Source organism: Mauremys reevesii, linkage group 2, assembly GCF_016161935.1.
Source record: "Mauremys reevesii isolate NIE-2019 linkage group 2, ASM1616193v1, whole genome shotgun sequence".
Taxonomy (NCBI): Eukaryota; Metazoa; Chordata; order Testudines; family Geoemydidae; genus Mauremys; species Mauremys reevesii.
Window position 1 is genome coordinate 57,392,795 of NC_052624.1, and position 23,125 is coordinate 57,415,919.

General features: G+C 41.2%; 1 long non-coding RNA gene across 1 annotated transcript; it reads left to right on the top strand.

The window, feature by feature from the left end:
- The first annotated feature begins 966 nt into the window (after window positions 1-966).
- LOC120398903 lies at window positions 967-5,342 on the top strand. Its single transcript, XR_005594789.1, has 3 exons — window positions 967-1,084; window positions 4,851-5,004; window positions 5,229-5,342. It is a non-coding gene; the product is annotated as an uncharacterized LOC120398903 (long non-coding RNA).
- The last annotated feature ends 17,783 nt before the right edge of the window (window positions 5,343-23,125 follow it).

The following is a 23,125-nucleotide window of genomic DNA, read 5'->3' on the forward strand; positions in this document are numbered from 1 at the left end:
TTTTACTGTGCACTGAGTCTGGAATGTGACAGAAAAATAATGGAGCATTGCCCCCCTGTGTAGAATACCTGAGAGAGAAAGTGTCCAACTGAGGAGGAAATTCAATCATAATCTCAGATTTCTACCTACAAGAATCTTAGGGGTAAACTGTGATTTATCAATCTTAGAATGGTTTGAAATTAACTATTTTCTAAAGATTTTTTTTTCATTCAGATTTTATTTTTGTATTTCAAGCTATATCAAATCTAGTGACTAACTACACATTAATTTCTAATAGTAGGGTCCAGTCTTTCAGCTGCATCTACTAAAATAAAGGGAACTCCTACTACATGGCTGAAGTTACAATAACATGCTACAAGTCATGATGTAACATTGTCTTGTATAGACCCACTATCTTAGCTACAACAGAGGAACTTCCAGCAGAGATCAGAAAGATAGGAGTCCTGGGATAACTTTCTAGATCTGAAAGCCTCGTAAGCAAATTCTCATCAGATGTTCATTTAATGTATTTTAACCCAGCACAATATTATTATTGTTCATAAAGCAGCCAGTATACACAGCAATACACAGGCCTCTGCCTACGATCTGAAGGCATAGAAGATGTGAAGGATCCAGAAGAAACTGACCTGGGTAACAGCAGCACAGATTGAAGGACAGTCTTCAGATCCCTAATACCAGAGATAATGCTAGGAGAGGTATAGCCGCTCAGTAGGAAGAGAATTGTTACTGTCATGGGTGCCAGAAGGACTGCAACAATCTGACCCTCCCAGAGCCCAGCCCCTCTCCCCCAGTCACACCCTACCAGAGTCTCTACCCCTCCCACCAGCTTCATCCTCCTGGAGCCCGGGAGCATCCCAGAGGCCCTGCTCCCTCCAAGTACCTCCTACTGGAGCCCCAGCCCCACCTTCTCACTCTACTAGATCCCTTGCCCCTCCCACCAGCTTCACCTTCCGGAGTCCCTGCACTCTCCCTCCCCCCCCACTCACTCACTCTCTCCTTACCTTACTCTCCCTGCTGACCAGCCCTCAGATGACGGGTCCCCGGCACTAAGAGGAGCTTCTGCTGCAGTTTCGGTAGCTCACAGGTGAGGACCCAACTGCTACATGTGGCTCAATGCAGAGCAGGACCTGAGTGCCAGCCAAGGCTTTAAAGGTGGGGATGGGAGGGACAATGGCCTTTCAGGCTCTGGAACCTTTGTAGAAATGGGAGGGCCTAGGCCAAAGCAGTGGAGGAATTAATACTTAAATATCCCACAGAGAGCGCATATGTTTCTTTTGTTAAAATGAGGGGGGGCATGCCCTCTTGGGCCCCCTGGTTCCAGTGCCACTAGGCTCTGTACAGGGTACAGCCTTATACACTCTACAGCCTTATAACACACTTCCCTTCATTCCCACTGGTGAGGTCATCTTGATAGAGGTTATGTAATGATAGTGGTTACGGGGGCATAAACAAATCTTGTTTGTGTTGGTGGAGATAGATGGGGACATTGGTTGTGTGGTGCTTTTTTTTTTTTTTTTTTTTTTTTACTGTGTCAGAAATGAAATGAATATTTGCCTTCCCTCCCTTACTTTTCAGTGTTTTATATTTCCAGCTATCCTATCCAAGGTTTTATTTTATTTTACTTGCAAAGTTGCTATTCAATACTTAACATTCTAAGATAATCCTAAAATAATATCACTAGAAAATGCTCCACAACTTCAGTATTGATATAATTATTTAGAATAATCACTGATAACTGATTTGAGTTGCTGGGTTGGATCTATCTTGATAAAGTAACATACAATCATTGACGGTGAGGGAGAAGCACCAGTCTTCATAATATTAAAACTACCTTTGCATCACATCTTCCTAACATTGTGAAACTTTAAAAGTCCACACTGAAGGACAAGAACAAAAACCCACTTCCAAATATTCTCCATTCACTTGCACATTGCTTTTATCTCACACGTATATCCTGTAAGGCTAGACAGTGACTTCCTAGGTCATGGTGTGTGAGAGAGATAACGTCTTCTAAAATGCAAGGACCAGATCCTCAGTTGATATAAAGTAGCATAGTTCCATTACCATCAATGGAGTGGTGCCAATTTTTACCAGCTGAGAATCTGGCCCCAAGAGTGCAATGAATAGTTGTTGTTATATATAAATATTCATAGATCAAGTTACATCTGATGATGATGAAGCCTTCAGAAAAACTGGGGTTTAACTAAACTTTAGGCTGATTTTTATTCTGCTCTCTACGCTAATTAGTGCTAAGGTTGTAAAATATTAACCAGTTAACCGGTTAATCAGTAAGCATTAGTCGTACGGGTTAACTCACCCTAACAGTTAGCCCCCAGCCCTGGGCTGGCTGGAGCAACCCCAGCCCCGAGCCACGCTGGCTGGCCAGAGTGACCCCAGCCCCAACCCACACTGGCCAACCCCCATTGCGAGCCACACTGGCAGACTCCAGCCCCAGCCACACCAGCTGGCCAGAGCAACCCCAGCCTCTCTCCCTTTAATCGATTAACTGGTTAACTGATATAATTTTAATTGTTTAAACGGTTAACTTTTTAAACGATATTTACATCCCTGATTAGTGCACATAAATTTACATACTTATAAAAGTAACTAGGTACTTTTATAAGTAAGTGCCAAGGTTGCTGCCTAAGGTGTTACTACCATCAAAATTAAATGGATTAAGGAGAAGAGATAAGAATTCATATCAAAACATTTATTTTACTGCAGGCAGGCATGAGAAAGTGGATAGATGGCAACAGAGGAGAGAATAGTCACAGAAAGCTTAAAGGAAGTAATGAGTTTTGAGGGAGGATTTGAAGGAGAAGGGGTTTGACTGGTGCAGAGGCAGAGAAGAATTATGACCCATGTTACAGTTCAGAAACAGACTTCACATATTTAAATAGAGTATTGGGCAATAAAAAGAAAATAAACATAAAACAAGCTCCTCCAGCCGACCATGAGATCTATGGAGCTTAGATTGCGCCATCTTTGCCTTTATCTTGGCTTTTTTAGCACAATTAGCTTCCCGGGATGAAATCCTGTCCCTAATGAAGCCAATGAGAGTTTTATCATTGACTTCAATGAGGCCAGGATTTCACTCCAGAATTCCAGCTGAAGTGAGGCCAGGGAACACATCCTCATGCCTAACCCAATAACTAGGGTGACCAGATGTCCCATTTTTAAAGAGACAGTCCCATATTTAAGCCCTCCTGCAGGTGTCCCGACTTTGTCTTTAAAATAGGCAAATTGTCCCATATTTTCTCTCTTCCCCCCCCCCATCAGTACTGATGGGTCCTGCTGCTGGCCGGATCCCTGCTCGCTAGCCACCTGCCCACCAGCAATGAGTGTGTGTGGGGGGGGTCCATGGCCGACAATGGGGATGGATGTGCAAAGCTGGTATGGATGTGAAGATGTAGCACACAGGGCTGGCCGCTCCCCCTGCTGGTCTGCCAGCAGAGCCCCTGTTGCGTACCAGCTCTTGTCCAGCAGGGCCCCACCTCTCCCCACTTCTGTTTCTGGCTGGAACTGGCTGCGAGCTGTGATGGCTGGTGAGTGCAGGCATGTGGTTATGTGTCTCCTCTGCTGCCCACCCATTGGCCCTTTACATGCTCCTCCTCTCACTGTCCTCTCCCTGCTTTGCCCCTTCACACCCCACCAAGCCCCGCTGCTCCTTCATATTTCCCTCCCCCACCCCTGGCAGGGCGCGTCCAGCTCCCGGCTCTTTGCAGAGAACCAGCCCCTGGTCGGAGTGCTTAGTTCACCAACAGCCTGAACCGCAGGCTCCTTCCTTCCCCCACTGCCTCTGGCTGAGCAAGCGCCCCAGGAAAGCCCAAGACCATCCGGCCCGGGGCACTGGCCAGGAGGAGCCAAGCCCTGCATGTGCCAAAGCCCCACACAGCGCTGGCACGGGAAGCCTCTCCGCCCCTCACTAAGCTCTGGAGTGGGGTGGGGGGAAAGTGATTTCCAACTTATTTGTGCCCCAACCTGCAGGCTCCACAGCAGCCTCTGGGGCAGGGGCTTAGCACCCTCTTCACCCACCCCCTGCCCAGCCCTGGGTCCTGCCCCCAGGGAGTACAGGGCTGCTCCATCCCCTAGGCACTCTCCCCTGCTGAGCCACCTCTCTGGACAGGTTGGCTGAAGCCCCTGCAGTCAGGTTCCCTGGGCCCTGGTGCACAATGCAGCCTTAGGACTTAACCTCTTCCTGCCCACGCTGTAGCCAGGGAACAGGAGGCAGCTGGGTTATCTCCATGGCCAGCAGCAGACTGGAGGTATTAACTGCCTTTCGAAACTGTGCAGGCAAGAAGGGCCAAACTGCTTCCAGCCACAGGGGAGGGAGGAGATGAGATGAGCTCTGCAAAGATATGGGCCAGGTCATCCCTTCTCCCTCCTCCTCCCCTGCAGCTCCTGTCCCTTCCCTCCCTTACAGTGCCAAAAGGCTGCTGCTGGCCACATTCTGGCTTGAACTCTGGCAGAAATCAGGAGCGGGGGGGATACATGACCCTGCGTGCTCCCCACATGTGTTGTCTTGGGAAGACACAGCGCCAGGTACCAGGAGAGGTACCAGATCGGCATGGAAGGCAGAGTGCCGGGCAGGGAGAGTCAGGCCAGTCAGTCATCCCCCCTGTGTGAGAGGGCTGTATGGGAGTGTGTGTGTGTGTCACCTCTCCCTGTGTAAACCCTAAAGCCTTAAAAGATAAGAAGATAAATAAAAATACTCCAACTATGCAGTATTTATTTTTAACAGGGGCTCAGTCAACTTGATGTTAATTTGAATGTTTGTACTGCATAGTTCTGATTTATTGCCATTGAACTTGCTTAAATACAAGTAATTTTACCAGGTGTCCCATATTCAGCACAGGAAAATATCGTCACCCTACCAATAACGAGCTTTTGAATGTGAAGAGAAGCTATCCCTTTCCTCCAAACCGCAAGTTGAAGAAAAGCAGAAAACAAACTGTTGATTCTCATGTGGATCTCAGAGGGCCAATTCCTGACATCTTTACTCAGGTAAAAGTCAACTGAGGTAAACCTGAGCATTGGCATCAGGCTCTGGCATTCACTATGCATACATTCCTGTTAAAGTGTTTGCAGTGTATAACGGTTAGTACTGTATGGATATGTCAGAACGTTGACACTAAAACTGTTACAAAAAAACCTGTAAACAGGAAAAGTGTTTTATTCTACAGAATGCCATAGACTTACTCTCAGAAGACATGTTCTTTGGCTTGTAGGGTGGCTTCCCATCTGTTTATACTTCTAAAGAGAAATGGTGATTGAATATTCCTCCTGATGAGTGCCAGAATTGTTAATTAGAACTATCAGAGAACTCTGGTGTTTGCTCCGTCATAGCCTGGTGTTCAGGTTAGTCTATTAAATTCCTTTGCCACTTTAGCTATGTCTACATGTGAGGTGGGAGGTATCATTTCCAGCTCATGTTAGACGTGATCAAATGAATACTCTAAAACTAGCAGGGTAGCACAGGCAGCAGCTTGGGCGAGCTGCCCGAGTACACGGCTGCCTGGATCCAATGGGTACATACTCAGGTGGCCAAAGTGAGCCACTACCCATGCTCCACCAGCTACATTTCTACTGTTAGCATGCTAGCTCAAGCACAGCTAGCACGGGTATGCCTACATGAGCTGGGAATCAGACCTCCCAGCTCAAACGTAGACATAGCCTTTGTTTCACCTACTCCTATTTATTCTGTTCTTTAGTTGTGATATGCCTGGCCAAATGGTGACCTGGCTTATACCCTATGCAACTCTACTGATTTTAACATGATTGCATGTCCCCAGTATAATGCCCCAGTTCAGGAACACTTCTAAGCATGTGTTGAACTTGAAGCACACACATAAGTGCTGTCCTGAATCAGAGGTCTAAGTAAGGACAGAAATTGGCTAAGATCTCCATAGTCCACTGGTTTGTGGATTACTCCTCCATAGGCTTTTGTATTTTGGTAAAACAGCCACTGCACTCTATAGTTTCATCCAGGGGTTCTCAAACTTCACTGCACCATGAGCCCCCTTCTGACAACAAAAAATACTTCATCACCCCAGGAGGGGGGACTGAAGCCTGAGCCTGCCCAAGCCTCACTGCCCCAGGTGAGATGGGGGGGCAAAGCCTGAGCCTCACTGCTCTGGGCAAGAAGCCAAAGCTGAAGCTCCAGGGCTTCAGCCCCAAGCAGGGGGTCTGCAACCTGAGCCCCGCCGCCCTCAGGCTTTGACTTCGGCTCTGGGCAGTGGGTCTCAGGCTTCAGCCCTGGGCCCCAGCAAGCCTAAGCCATCCCTGGCAACCCCCATTCAAAGGGGGTCGTGACCCACTTTGGGGTCTCAACCCACAGTTTGAGAACCGTTGGTTTAATCTCTTCCACAGCTTTTATTTTGCATTATACAATAATCTGTAGTTAGTGTTTCCCTGTTCTTGGTCTCCCAACCCTTTTTTATGTCAGCTTGCTTTTCTTTTTCTATGTAGTATGTTTTTATCTTAATATTTTACTCCTATGGGTATTTATTATATATCTGATTTCTTCCCAGTCAGAGGTCAGTTAGGGCACAGACAAGGTTCCATCATCTCTGTCTAGCCTGAGCTGCTCTTTACTTGTCTGCTATGTTGTTAAGTCACATAAGTTTTCCCTCTCTGAGAGGCGTCTTTAGGAGGGATTCTTTTGGTCTGCTCCTTTTGCATGTTCTGGCTGCCCAATGGCACGCCTCCCATAGCAGACACTAGTTTCATTCTTAACATGTGTCTCAAATAGTTCCATCTTCTTTTCTGGATAACTTTTGAGATAAAGGATTGTTGGATGCACCATATATGAGATGGGTATTTACTGTGGGCTAGATTGTGTTCGCCTTACACACGCTGAGCAGTACTTTACCGTGTGGGTAGTCTCTTTAATTTCAAGGCTAAGCTACTGCTGAACATACAGAAAGGTGTCAGAATCTTAACAGTAACCGGCTTCCATTTGCCAAATTAACTTTTCACACAAATAAAATTGCCTACAGCTGGCATTCAGAAAGTTTTGGAAATCTATTAACTCATTTAGTTTTATTGCTTTTAGCTGAACCACTAATATCACTGATGTTTTATGCATAGTTTGGTACTAGTACTTTTCATGAACAAAAGGCATTTGGATTAAAGTTAATCATCATTTTAGGCTGTGAACTACATTCCCTGGTCAGAGTGTTTTTATATTCATAAGTTGATGCTTGAAAATGTAGAGCACTATATAAGTGCTTATTATTTTAGTGTATTCCGTTCCAAGATACGGAGATATCCATCATCCCACCAAGGTCTCATTTTCTTCTGGAGTGTTAGTAGTCTGTACCATTCTTGGCCTAACCCATGGGGATTCTCAGCAACTCAGTGCACGGGGACTCTGAGAGGCAGGGAGAAGTGGGCTAGAGGGTTATGACACAAGCCATTCTTCCCTTTGGAACAGGAGTGCACTGGTTACAGGAGCTACTGCAATTGTCATAGAGAAGCATGGGTATTTGGGGAGGACATCTTTCCCCGGTCAAGTGGAGAGCCCCAGTGTACATCCCATCCACTCAGGCTGCACCTTGGGGTCCAGGATTGTAGTAATAGCTTCCATAACATGTGCATATTCCTGCCTACTTTGGTAAAATGGTTCCTTTCCTGACACATTTCACATCTCTTCCATTAGAACTACATTACCCTCTCTTGTGCACTGCACATAGACTCCGTACCAAAACTTACATGGGATTTTTTTTGGCATCACATAATGTCTAACTCAGTTTGGGTCACTGCCAAAATCTGTTTGCTTTTTCAATTCAAACAGTGGAATTCACGTAGCGAAGAATCAGTTTTAGGATTTGCTTTGGGCAGGTCTCCCCATTTTGACCATTGTATCAGAATTAGCACCATTGAGGAAAATCCTGCCTCCTCCTTCCCAGTTGTAGAGGCTTTCAGGCAGTGGAACCTTGGATAGTTCTGCTATGCAAGGGGAGTCTGCATATAGAAGGACCACATAAGGGGTGTTCAACTCCTGCTTAGAGCAGAATCTAGCTCTTTAAGATGCTCCCTGCCTGCTGTCATTATAGAGAGAGTAGGGATGAGGCAGGGGTGGGCTGGGGTGGTGGGGCAGATGTGAGGCTACTGCACAGAACACAGAATCTTTCCATATCATGGGAGAGGGGATGTGATAGTCAAGGACTATTCCTACCACTAGGATTAGCAGCCATAGATCTGCATCTCCACTGCTACTCTACAACCTGGATTGGGGAATGCTTCCTTCTTCAGCCCCTTGGTGGAGTTCCCCAGTGCCCAGTTAAGTTATTCAGACTAGAAGGATTTTGATAAATAAAAAAACTTCAGAAAATTTCGTCCAACCATTTCCAGTCTGTCGTAAGAACAGAATAATGGCCATACTGGATCAGACCAAAGGTCCATCTAGCCCAGTATCCTGTCTTCTGACAGTGGCCAATGCCAGGTTTCCCAGAGGGAATGAACAGAACAGATAATCATCAAGTGATCCATCCCCTATAACCCATTCCCAGCTTCTGGCAAACACAGGTTAGGGGCACCATCCCTGCCTATCCTGGCTAATTGCCATGATGGACCTATTCTCAGTGAACTTATCTAGTTCTTTTTTGAATCCAGTTATAATCTTGGCCTTAACAACATCTTCTGGCAAGGAGTTCCACAGGTTGACTGTGTGTTGTGTGAAAAAATACTTCCTTTTGTTTGTTTTAAACCTGCTGCCTATTAATTTCATTTGGTGACCCCCAGTTCTTGTGTTCTGAGAAGGATAAATAACACTTCCTTATTTACTTTCTCCACATCAGTCATGATTTTATAGACCACTATCAAATCCGCGCCCCCCTCCCCAGTCATCTCATTTCCAAACTGAAAAGTCCCAGTTTTATTAATCTCTCAGCACACGGAAGCCATTCTATACCCCTAATCATTTTTGTTGCCCTTTTCTGAACCTTTTCCAATTCCAATATATTTTTTTAGATCTGCACGCAGTATTCAAGATGTGGTCATACTGTGGATTTATATAGAGGCAATATGATATGAGCCTTTGCAAGCAAAAGCTCCAGTGAGCAGTAAGAGTGAGGCACACAAATTAGCATCAATGGGAATAGGCTTTTGGAAAGTTAATTTTGCTGTCCAAAGCAGGGAACAGATACCAGGGATTCAGCCTCACTTCGTCCTTCCAGTCACTCCCATTATATCTGCATTCCCCAGCCTCATTGTGCCATGCCCTTGTGCCACCTGCACAGGGTCAGTCAAAGTCTGGTCCAAAATGTGTAAAATGGAGGCTTAGAATGAAGAGTCCAAACACAGAAGATTTGCAAACACGAACAATACAAGAGTGATGAGGATCCTTGCAGGCATAAAAAATCTTGCATTATCTATAGGCAAAAATCTTCAGTACCACCATTTTTAAATATTGCACTGAATTCCTGTCTGGCATATAACTCCACTGTTTCCAATAGATTTTACACCAGCAATTTATGAGACCCATTCAGTTTAAATGTAGAAAGGGGCTGCTGGATTCAAATTCCATGTTTGACACAATTAATAGTGTTTATAAGTTCAAGAATGTAGCTGTTAGGATGAAGACTATTCAAGACAAGTGATCATATTCCACAGTATCATTACAGGGTGAAGAGGCACTTGACATAAGCCATTCTCCTTTTCATAATAAAGCTCATTTGACCATCTATCATGTGCAGCTCAGAGTGGCTTAAATTTTCCCTTCCATTCCTGTCTCTCATAGCTATGTTTTCTATAGATTTTGTACATTTTTTGATTTCTTCTTCCCTATATTTGTGTTTTGTTTTCAGGGGGGAAATGAATACTTTGAACACTCACAAAACTGAAATCTGGCATATGCATGTGACTGAATGGTGTGCATTTAGAGTAATAGGTATGACATTGCAAGAGAGGGAGATTATATGTTGTAATTAACAGTACTGCATCGAAGAATTGGAAATGAGACTGTTATAAACACACACAAGTATAGGATAACATACTGAGAAAAGTTTGTAAAACTGATGGATCTTGACACAAATCAAGAGAGGAGGTTTGGAAGAACCCCTATATATTCACAAGAGAACAAAGTAAAAGGCATGTGCAAAACTACATTCTGGGGTTAAACTTCCCCAGTTGCATTTGTATATGCTTAGAACTTTTGTGGCACCCACTTGCTAGATTTCATAAGCTTGGTGGTAGTCCCTGTAACTCTGTTTTCCCATTACTGCAACATGAATCCAGTGAGATCATGGCTGAAATATTTTATTCAGTTCTGGTCTCCTTAGAGCTCATGGTGGAAATACAGGTCCCAGTGCAGGAAAGCATCCCTATTCAGGAAGGGTACTTAAGCACATGCACTGAAGTCAATGGAACTTAAGCATGCGTTTAAGAACATGCTTATGTTCTTTTGCAAATCAGGGTCACAGAGAATAAAAAATAAGAGTTGGGGGCAGGGGAGGGTGGCTTTGGAGCAAACAGAACAAAATATGTACCCAGTAGCTTGGATTAGTGAAGACTGAGGGGCCTGGAAATCTCATACAAGATTTTAAGACTGTAAAAGAGGCAGAAGAGATTCCTACAATAGTACAAAAGGGTATAATTATGATTAATTAGATGATGTTAAGGAAAGGAAAATTTAGAGTATGGGAAAACTTCCTCATCCTGTTAAAGTGTGAAACATTCTATTCAGTGTAATGGTCTGGACAGCGCTTAGATACCACAGTGCTAGGTGCTACTTTCAAAACAACCAACATGGATAGATATCCCTGGAAGGCAATGGTACAAGTCCAGATGGCTGAGACATTTAAAAATTAGACTGGACAAAGCACTGGAATATGTACTATATCCTGTCCTAGGAGAGTGATATACTAGTTAACTTGGTATTGCTTTTGCATCTCTAATTTCTATGATTCTGCTATTCCCCTACTTACCAAAGAGTGGTGAATACCAAAGTGCTTCCTGATAGAGGCCCATGTGAGCCTAGGACAGTTCATGGATTTTCTTGGGAAAACAAGCCAGTACAGAGCTGATGAAAATGAAAGCTTGGCACTGCAAACAGTTCCTAGCAGATATAAAAATAGCTTTTGAGTGAACTGAGACAGTTCCAAAGCCTTAGACCTGGAGTAGAAATGAGGCAGTCTGGATCAGATGACTAACAAGTATTGTAAACTAACCTTCCAGGTGGTAGATTTGACTTGTGCTTTTGTTATTTATCAAAGGCTAACACTGAAGAACAAAAATACAAGAGTGAAACAAGCCTTCCTTAACAAGGAGTCCCTTTCAGTGGGCTATTAATTATAGAAGCTAACCCTAAATCTTCTGGCCCTCTGCTGAGTTGCTCACAGTGAGAAGTACAAAGTGAGGGCCTGCTGTGTGGGTAAACTGATGACTCACTTTTAATATCAGGTTGAGCCAGGATCTCCAATGCTGCCAAGTTAACTCTACAGGGATCCCCACTTCAGCCCACTCACATTTCCTAATAACAGCACTGTATTTCAGCAAACTGTGCTTAAGATAGGCACTTTGATTTGTAAACAGAGGCAGTCTATGAAATAATGTTCTGCTGCAGTTAGCTGCATAACATTCTAAGGCAAGGAGATATAAAGGAACCAGTGCTACTTAATACCCAGAGGATATTATCTCAATTTGAGCACTATGGCAATTAATAGATCATTTAAAATAATGTTTTAAAATTCTAGCAAGGCCCTTAACTGTCCCAGGACAGATATTTCTGCATTCATTCATATAGTATGAAGTAGAGAGGTAGTAGATAGATACATTTATATTTGCAAAAGATATTTAATTTATAGATCCTGGGACAAAAATGTTTCATACAATATAGACAATGTTTTAACATTAGGACTTAAGCCATCATGCTAGCTGGATACTTTTTATGGGTTCTTTAGACATTTATTTGAAATCCTCTGGTCTCAACTTGATGAATTTAGGATGTGCGGAAGCAGTCCAGGAGCACAGACTCACTTCTAACAGATTTGCATCTCATTCCAGCCCTGCACAAAACTACAGCTCATGCACTACTGCCACATGGATCAAAAGATACATGTTTATTGTCCTGGCCACATGACTGAAAATATATCACTGTGTAAGCTCTGCATTAGGCTTCCTGCTTGAGAGGTAAAACGCTTCTTGTTCAGACATACAAAGATTTTCATAAGAGTCAGCTGTTTGGTTATAAGATTCCACTGCCAAACTGATTGCAAATCCAGTAGCTTATTTTGAAATATTAAACAAACCTCTACCAAAGGTGCTTAACTCCATGCCCCATCCCCGTTTCCACTTTACAACAGCCTCAGCTCCCTTTGTTGCTGACATTCAAGGCACTTTGAGCTCTTCCAGGAGCAGACTGTACTCTTGTGCCTGATGGTGTGTGGACTGGATAATGTAGAGTGGCTGTAAATGCTGTAGTATGAAGTGAGCATCTTTTCTCTTACCAAGTAAACTTTGCATCCATTAGACAATTACATACAGAGAGAGGAGGAGCTACATGCCAAGGATATTTAAAAAAAAACCTCACCTCAGACCATCTCCCCTCCCGCCACATGGTCCTGTGTGGCCTCCCCAGACCTTGGGTGCAGATGTGTAAAGTAAGCAGGGCACTGTGCACCAGCTACATTTCTCCCCTCGAGCAAATGGACAAGAGAGTGGTCAGAACCTGGGCTCTGCCTTTCTCAGTGCATTGTCAGGGCAGCTGAATTGGGATGAGTCGGGGAGGGAGGGTTGTAATCTGCCACTGGTCAGGACAAGTAGCATATTGCTATCCACCAGGAGTAAAACAGAGGAGCAGAAAATAAATTGTGTTTCTGAGGCAGTGCACCTCTGCATTGTCCCTTAACAAGGCAGATTGTGTGTGTCCAATCTAGCCCACAAATAGGAACACTTTCTGAGATAGTGGATGTGCTGCAGATTACATCCTATCACTTTTGTGTCATCCTGTACAATAAAAAAAATGCTACAGTATTACAGACTGTAATCAAAACTAAACACTTTTGTTACTTCTGGCCAAATCAGATTGCACACATTAATTTGACATGTCCTGAACTTTTCTATCCATAAGATATTTTCTAGTTTGAATCCACTAGTTTTGGGATGGTCCAGTGTTAATAAATGTTTACTTGCCACCAGCCTGTCAGTCTGATAGTGGGCACAGGGTGTGTATATGTGTGTGTGAAGTTTTACAACAGACCTACATTCACATTCCTATGGAGAACCAGAAATTCAAAGGCCAGTCTGCAAAAACAGCTATTTAACAAGCTATTCCAAGTACAGAAATGTATACTTACACCTATTCAAAATAAAGTTATGTCATGAAATATTCAAACTATTAATTCTTGTAGCCAAAACCACATTTTGTACAAGATTCACTGATTAAATTCTGTCTCCATTAGCAAAAAAACCAAAAATCCATTAAATAAAACCCTGTAGTTAACACTCCCACACACATGGCTTTAAAAAATTCAAAGCAAAGGCTATTTTTAACCTTTAAATACTTTCTTGTTGTTTTTCTCATCCAGGAACCACTGGTCTCATTTGGCAAACAAACAGACAGAAATTATTTGATTTACAGGATCTGTAATTACACTTGCTTAGCTTTTCAAAATAATTGTTCCCATTAATAGATTCCTTCCCACACACCAACCAGTACATTGAAGGGAATAGGAAATGTATTAATGGATTTTTTTTTTTACAAATGGACATAGAAGAAATCCCAGATAGGCTTAATAATTATTTTAGCATTTATACTCCTTTATATCTTAAATGCCACACAGATAGCAAGCATAGATTAAAACTTAGATGCTAGTCCTACTAATTTGGGAAGCTGCAAAATGCATTCATATAAAATCTCAAGGTTAGATCCTGATCTGCTGTAAATTGGATTAGTTCCACTGTAATCAGAGCTACGCAGATTTAAACCAGTTGACTCTAAATGCATCTACACAAATACATAAAGATCTAAATTAAAAATTATCAGTGGACAAATGCTGATATACCCTCCCCACCACATGCATATGGTCCCGCTTTCTCACTCTGATTATTTACACATGATCCAGAATCCTGATCCATGTATTGCCTGAAACAGTGTGAGCTGGACATAAGTTACGCAAAAAACCCAGATGTTTTTTAAAATGATTGCTTGGAATTGCACCTAGTATTATCTCATCAGTGCGTAGCCCATCTGCTTACAGAAAGGGGTGAGGGGGATGGAGGGAGGGGAATAGCAGAAATGTAATCTGAGAGATGAATGAAATGAGAACATTGGAGGAAAAAAATGAGGATTCCTAATTCTGTTGTGTGTATATGCTCCCCAGCTGGATCACCAACACCAGCATTCATACAGCTGAGCATATGTGATGCATAGTTATTTCAGCATGTATCTGTTAGCGAGCCAGCAGCAAGGTTGGAAGGAGAAGGAGGGGGGGATAAACATGGGGAACATCCACATCTGTTTCAGAGAAAATAAGATAAAGTGATGATGTAGATCATTGTGTAGTTAGCAAACTCCACAGGGCTGCATGAATGTTGACCCATCCTTTGTTCTGGGTTACGTGTCAGAATGTAAGATATATAATCTTGCAAATTCTGCCCTCTGTTACATCCATGCAACCCCAGTGACTTCAACAGGGTTGTATGGCTGTAATTGTAGAATTTGGCCCAAACCTTATAACTTAGCAGAGTATATGTAAATATGCACACGCACAAATGAATGGCACCAAAATCAGGGAAGATGAATGCTGGATAGTAGTAAATTAACTATAATGGGTCATTACAGGTTTTGCAGCACTAACCACCACTGACTTTTAAGATATTTCAGGGGGGTCCCTGAGGTGTGCCTATTTTATTACACAAATATTTTTCTCCTGGTACAGAGGCAGATTGAGTCTGCAACACTGTTATGGCTTACTCTCATCCAAACTGATGAGAAAATGCCAACACTAAGCTATCCATAAGCTTTGCAGCAGTCAGAACTGGCAGAGGTGCAGTAATGAGTATGTATGCTGTTGGAACTGACCCTGATGGCATTACTGTGACTGTTACTCTTTTCAATGTTTTGTACTCACTGATCTTCTAGGAAGACAGCCTAGGGCAATCTTTCAAACATTATTTCCTAAATTGTTCCTGGGTAACATGTACATGCTCCCACTGCACATGAAAACGCCACCTTTCCGGGGGCACAAATAGGCATTTGTGTAAGAGATAATTAACGCACATTAAGTACTTTGAGATCAGATGAAAGGCATTATAGCAATGCACAGTATTGTTTGCATCTCTGTTCTGAATAATTGTATGGATTGAAGGATACTGATGCTGATTATGAACATACTGTTTGCATTGCATATATGTTTTGTGAGCATATTTTGTGAGAAACTGTGGTCCTGTGTGTCAGAAGAGGTGCGGGGACTGACTGTAGAGGAGGGATCAACAGACAGTGGTAATATGGGTCCAGTACTTCATTTACAAGAATGTTACTTAGTGCTATATATCTGAATGGGGAGAAACCCTTGCGCTCTGCTTCCAAAGGGGCCTTGGAGAGATGTAAGTGAAAAGAGCAGCGCAAAATAAAATACTAAGCTAGACATGCAAACTGCACACAATCTTCCCCTATAACATTCCACTCATTCTGACTGTTCAACATTCTACTGGCTTTGGAGATGGATGACAGCTGATAAATTATGAGCCAGCTCCCAGCCCATGTAAATCAGCTTAGGTGCATTGACTTCAGTAGAGTTACCCTGACTTACATCAGCCAAGGATCCAGCCCTATGTTTTCTGTTAGAGTGATTAGAGTGTTTTCTAGCTCTTGTAGCTAGAGTTGGGTGGGGTTTTCAGCTGAATCCAGACTCAGGTTGACGAAAACATCTTGTACATTTGTGACAAATTTGCCGATTCTTTTCAGTCAAAAAAACCCAAAACAAAATCTGAAAAAAATTATATTTTGTTTCCACATTTTCCAAATGAAATGGCTGTTTTGAATTTTTACTTCAGTTTTTATTTACACTGTTAAAAAATCTGAAACAAAATGTTTTGGTTGAACCAAATAGTGAGCTCGCCCTGAAACAAAGCGTTCAACTTTTGATTCAGTCAGCAAACAAAAATAAAATAAAATAAAAAAATCAGTCATCTGCACAACTGTACCTGTAACGCTAAGATTCACTTTACAATATTTTTCAATAAAATGGGACAGATGTTTCCAGAGAATACCAGGCATGAGATTCCAGCTGTTGGAGTAACCTATTTACAGATTCAGACCTGATTCTCTGCACTGTAGCCTCACAATCAACCTCTCGTAGGGCCCTTTTCCGATCTGGTCACTTCTTGGATGGAAGATCTCCAAGAAAAAACAGAAGGCTGCAAGAAGAGGGACTGGTAATTCATTCGGTAGCCCTATTTCTTCTATGGTCCCTGTTCAGCAAGATATTTAACTTCAAGCACCTGAATAATTCCACTGATTTCAATGGGACTACTTGCTTAAACTTGGGTTCATGCTTAGATATTTTCCTGAATACTGAATGTCAAAACCCTTACACCAGCTGCAGTTAGGTGCATCATTCTTGCTCCTATCTGAATTTGGAGGTTCCAGGTGTGCCTTTTCGGTGAAAGGTTTCAAAGAGAATATAGTTCTTTGAATCAGAATCATGCAAAAGAGTTATGTTATGGGGAAAGTGTCTAGCAAATCCCTATTGCACTGTTAAAGCATTGAATTATGGTATTTATAAAAGACATGCAAAAGGATGTTAATTTGCAGGATTAAAAAGATCCTCTTGTTTTCCTAGAACAGGGAGAAGTGCCAGAGACTCCATGAAGTCTGCTGGGGATGTCACTATTGATTTATGTGGAAGACTCAGATACAGTGGTGATGGGTAGTAGTATAAAACCCTTAGTCAAGTTTTATTTCTTTTTTTTTTTAGTGCACATTTCTGTTTTGACACTAAATAGTCAATCCATCCACTAGCTAGCTGGCACTAGAAAATACCAGCAAGCATGCCATTTACCCATCATCCTCTATTTGTTGTCATGACTGTACCAAATAATGCAAGAATAGTTGGGGTATGTTATTTTTTTAAACGGTCTGGTACTTTCTTGGCTCTTTTATAACTATTGTTATTGCTGGAATTTTTACAATTTTGTGGAATTCAGTGGGACCCTACAATTTCCTTGAGTGTAGGATTTCTTCTTTCCTGTGTTTTCATGCCACAAAAACTTAGTTTCAAAGAGAACATACTCTTCTCTCGGCAAATTCCTAATCTAATTAACATCCATAGCAATTTAGACAATAAATTGACTTCAACTGCTCTTGAAGCTCCATACCACCTTGTTAAGTTACTTTCTAACACTGCTGTAAATCAAAGTAGAAAGGCTAAGGTCATTGCATATGTATGCTGTATGCTCCAATATGAAGGGCTGATTGCTTTACCAACTGTTCATTTATGTTGTTTTTCTAGACATGTTGAGGGGACTCTCTTGTCATGAGGTTCTTTTCTTGGCCCAAGATTTTCATTTATGTCCTTACCAAATCATCAGGTAAAATGGTAACTTCTAGTTGAATATAAAATGTAGGAGGTTTTTTTTAATCAAATTAAGGGATAAGAAAAATGGAATTTAATGGAGAAGGGCATACATAGCACTTTTTATCTGATCAGCAGAATGGCATGTACTGTCATACTGTGCTGCCTTAATTCTATTCTGTCACTGTTCCCATTCTCATAAGATGCCTTATGGGTTCATTTTTGTGGGGAGAAACTATAAACTAACTGGGACAAAGATTTCAAGGGAAATTACATAAGATGCATCTGCTGATGATGTGGTCTGATGAAAATAAACAGATGTATTATTTTAAAATAATGAGTGTAATGGACCAAATTCATCTTTACATGTATCTGTAATGTGGTTATATCAGCCTATTGTTTTAATCATGGCCTTAGTACAATATAGTGTAGTACTTTCCGTTAGATTTAAAGGGAAGTGATGATAGTTTACTCTGTGCTGGGTGTTGTACAAGCTAAAAAATAGAAGATAGTCCTTTCCCCCTGAAGACCTTATGGTATAAATAAGAACAAAATCTTAACAGATTGGAGTAGAACTCAAAGGAAAGGGGAGGACAAGGGTGACAGTGATGAGAACATGCGATGGTATGTGTTAGCTAAGAATTAAGAACCTAAAAGCAATTAGACCTACCTATAAAAATACTGGTAGCTGTTTTTTCTAAGTACTATTACATTTACAGAAAAGTGTGTCATGGTTAATTATGGTTAAGGGCCAAATTTTGAAGTCAAGGAAGCCTGAAATAGTTCTATAAAAATATGTTTCTGAACAAAAGCATGACCAGTTCTCTTCCAGCTAATACAGGCTTTGAACATAGGCTCCTCATCCTGCATTTTGGATGCCTTTCTGTAGGTCAAAACACACAAAATACAAAAGGACTGCACAGGAATATATCCACCCAAACCCTCAGCTCATTACCTCCCCAGAAGCCTGAGAAAAGATGGGCCTTGTAGTATGCACAGAAGGCCAACAAATTGGAGCTTTGATGGACAAAGGGGGTGAGGGGAATTAAAGAGCATATCAAATTCACTTCAAAGGAAAATTTGTCTGGAGTCCTTCTTCAGCAATCTTCTTTGGTTACAGCTGTGTGAAGTTTCTCCTTTCAATAGACTTACTAGACAGACTTAGTTACTCCAGAGACTAAAAAGCTTAAAACCAGTCTCCACATTAGAATTGGTCTTCCTCTATCGCGCCCCAGAGAAGCATGAAGGATTCCACATTAGGAGATTAATCTATTACGTTTATCTATTTTGAAGGTTAGGCCCCCCTTTGCTACACAATGGCTTCTTCACTAACTCACCTGAAGGACCCCTCTGTAATCTAGTGATGAAGAATCATGGGACATGAATCATCTCTAGCTACTTTAAGGTTAATACTTGAAGGCAAAGCAGGAAACAATAGGTCAGGGTAGCAAGTGGTCCATTTAAAAATACACAAGCATTTCTAGTCTCACTACAAATGGTTTAAAGGCCATGATTCATTTGTTTCTGGTGGTAAAATGTGCATTTAAAATATCTCTTTGGAGGCAAGGACTGAAAATTGTCGTCCGTTATGCAAGCACCTGCCAATGCTGTTATAAAGAATTAAACACAATAGAGTCTTACCTGCTGCCAGGCACTACGATACTGATACTAAACATGAAAATCAAGATCCATCTTTTGTATAACCCAGAGCTCAGTGAGAGCAACTAACCAGGTTCTCCAAGGCTGTCCATCTGAAGAGGAGAAAGAGCACAGTTTGGCTTCTACAGGATCACCTGGCACTCTGTGGGAGGCTGTGCTGCAGGTCTTCACTGCCCTCTGGGGCTAGAGAAGAGCCTGGCTGGAATATCCAAGCTCCTCTGGTACCATAATGATGGGCACCATGAACAGATGGGGACAGAGAGGGAGACTAAATAGATTGAGTGTTGTGGGAGAAAAACTGCTCTGCTTGACTCCTAATATTGTGAGCATACCTCTCAAATGTCTTATTTTTGAGGGTCACTCACTTTAGTCCCAAAGTTACCTACATTTCACACAAATCTGGTGCCCTTTAATTGTTGAAAACTTATAAGGGTTATAATCATGAGGTTCTGGAAAGTAGTTACCATAAAGGAATGAATTCTACAGCATCTGAAGTTACCTCCATGAATATTTTATAGGTGATCCTCATTTTGGATCTTTGTCATATATTGTGTCCCACATTTGGGCTTCAGCAGGTTGAGAGGTCTTCTTGTGAAGAGAGGAGACACCTTCTCTCCAACCCCCTCACCACCAAGGCCATCCAGCTGAAGAGGAAAAGAGGTACAAGCTGGCTTCCCAAAGACTTCCTGACAGTATGAAGGAGACTGCAATTTGGGTTTACTGAACCCGGAGCCCAGCAACAAATACTGTGCTTCCTGATCCACCAAACCCCTGTTTATCTGAAGATGTTGGGTACTGCCTGAAACATTCAGATGCCTAGGCTTCTATGTGTCCCCTTGTTCATGTATTATGGAGCAGGATAAGAGTAATCAATTGTGCCCTTCATAATATTCAACAATTTGTCCCAATCCCTCTAACTTTCCTGCTAAATAATCCTAGTCTTTGCAATTTCTTTGCATAAATGTCTGTTCTGAAACATAAAAATACTCTAAATGTTCATTGGTGGTCTTTAGCCTCCATCAGTTTCTGCCATATCTTTTTTTAATTAAATTAATTGATTCTTCTCCAGTAAGATTTATTTTTGTTAATTGTTCCTTTTTCAGGTTTGCATGAACACATAAAACCATTTAATACTCATTATGAAATATATTAATCTAAACCCAGGCCTTGTCCAGTGTATTACATGAAAAGATTTAAAAAACAGATGAGATTTTATTTTAGACTTTCAAAATTATCTTGAAATTAGGATTGAAAAATGTATGATTCTGAAATATCATGAACCTGTCCTTCAAATCACTCCTCAAAAACCGCTGCCACCTTGATATCAGCAGGGATGTGTCATCCTGTGTGTTTGTACAGCACATAGTAATGGGACCTGGGTTAGGACTTGTGGGTGATATTGCAATACAAATACAATAATGGTTGTCTGAAAGGAGACCTAAATAGTTTTCCCTAAGTATAAAATCTAATCTGACATTTTTGAGACATTTTCCCATTGTTTAGTTTGCTGACATATCTAATATTTACTTATATGCTTTGTATTACTGTAGTTACTCCATTTATAATTTTCATTGTGCAATTTGATGGATTAAGTGGACATCAGGTTCTATTTTTCCACTCTAAGATGCCCAAGCAAATTTCAACTTAGTGAGTAATGTGCAGTGTTAAAGTGAACTGGAGTGAGTATTGAGTGATCAGGTTTTTGTAGCTGCACACAGACGAGCACCACCCTGTGGGCTTTGTTAAAAACAAACAAATCATTCCAGTGAATCAAAAGTTGCCAAAAGTCTCCATGATGTTATCTACCTTCAGCTTGAATTCCCAGACTATCACAAATACATAGTTCAACAAACTGGGTTACTTAATTTTTCTTTGAATGCTTAAAGGATTTTGTTGCTCTCTAAACAAAAAATTTAAATGTATTTTAGTGCACTGTAATAAGAGGACAAGGCTAAGCCCCAGTCCAGCAAGCTATTCCATATGATTGAACCCCTGAAACCAGTGGAACTCTGCACGGGTGCAGAAATCCAACTGTGCAGAACAATTTGCAAGATCGAGGCCTTACACGATTATTCTGGCAGTTCTGGCATGGGTGATGCACCTCTCTCCCATCCCCTACCAAGGGCTGTGGTTTAAGCCACAATTTACCTCTTAACCTTAGAATTAGGAATAACCATTTAGAAAAGTAAAATACAGAGCAAACAGTCATCCAAAATATAAAGAGAAACACATCAGACCAGTATCGTGAGTGCCTGGTTTATGAATAATACGAGAGCTGAAATACATATTCCTAATTCAGCTTCTGGAATTGAGGGTTATTTCAGAAGAGATCAATAAAAGTCAGTGTACGTAAAATATGGGATAGATCAAATAAAGTATTTCAGTATTAAAGCTATTAGTTTTGTGAAACATAAATTTCAATTACAAAATTATTAAATTCCACTAAACTACTTTTTTTTGTTTTTACTCAAACATCAGATTGCTAATTTCATAGTCTCCTCCAAATTGTTCCTGCAAAGGTGTTAGAGGTAATTAACTGCCATTTTCTCAGTAATTCAGAATCTGCAATTAATCAAAATGTTGGGCCTGAGTGATTGTAGAAAATAGTAACACTTAGTTTATTATGTAGCACATTCTCATTCAGGTTGTTTTATGATGGGATCAGCTACACTTTTTCCTCAGAATTTATTGTACTTACCCTTTAGCCAATTAGTTTTTCTCACTTTATACTAACTTAAAACCTGGTGAGTTTTATATATATATATATATATATATATATATATATATATATGCATAAGGTTGCTAGTCAGTTACATTGGTCACAAACCTGAAGGACTGCATATGTTTAAGCAATTAAGAAGCCAGTATTGTCAGAAAAATTGCAACTTCACCTTTTCAGAACAATGGCTTTTCTCTATTTAATCCAAAAGTAAATGAGAAAATGTGTACACTATGAGAAAATTCAATCTGCCAACGCACTAACAGACCTGTTCAGAGAAACATCTTCTATATTTTCATGTTTAGGGAAGGGACCATTTGTGGTGAATAAACCAATAGTGATTTTGTCCTGCAATACGGGACATACACATATGTAACTGACTTAGAACAGCAAAGATAAAAGTAAAAACTATGTATATCAAAATATTGTGATAATGGTGAAATGCACAATTATTTTTATATTCAGAGCTAACAGTCAAGTGTTTTCACTGTGCATTTGGAACTATATACTATTACTTTTTCAGTGTGTTGATTTTACAGCAAGTCTCAAGGGCAAAGAAGATTTTAAAATTATAGCCCATTAAATGAATAGTTGGCTGAATGCTATTTATAATGGTAATATCAGTAATATTACCAGTATATCAGTAATATCAGTCCTACAAGATGACTCTGAAAAGACAGCTGTAATTGACTTAATCTGTTTTTGCTGCCTATCTGTTGAAACATGCCGCCGAAAATCCTTCTTCTTGTTTTTTAGCTATAATGCTGAAACATATCCTGTGACAGGAGTGAAATTTAGCCAGTACAAAAGAAAATATATGTATAACAGTATTTGGTATAAATAGAGTGTGCTACAAAGATGAACTGTCAGGGATAGCCTAGGTATATTCCTGCCTCAGTGTGGGGGGAATGAACTAGATGAGCTCTTGAGGACTCTTTTGTCGCTATAGAAAACTTCTGATAAACACCTTCTAACATTTTCACTGCTTCTTTTGGTACTGTGGTTTGAAGATAGGGCTGAGACACTTGGATTCTAATTCCAGCAAGGCCAATTACTTAGGCAAATCACTTAACCTTGTTCTGACTCAAATTCCCCCTCTAACAAGAGACAATAATATATGCCAACCTCACAGAGAAACCATGAGGCTTGAAAAATTAGTGTTTGTAACATGCCTGAAGGGTCTTAGGTGGAAGTTGGTGAATATATATTAATTTAGAGCTAGTCGGGA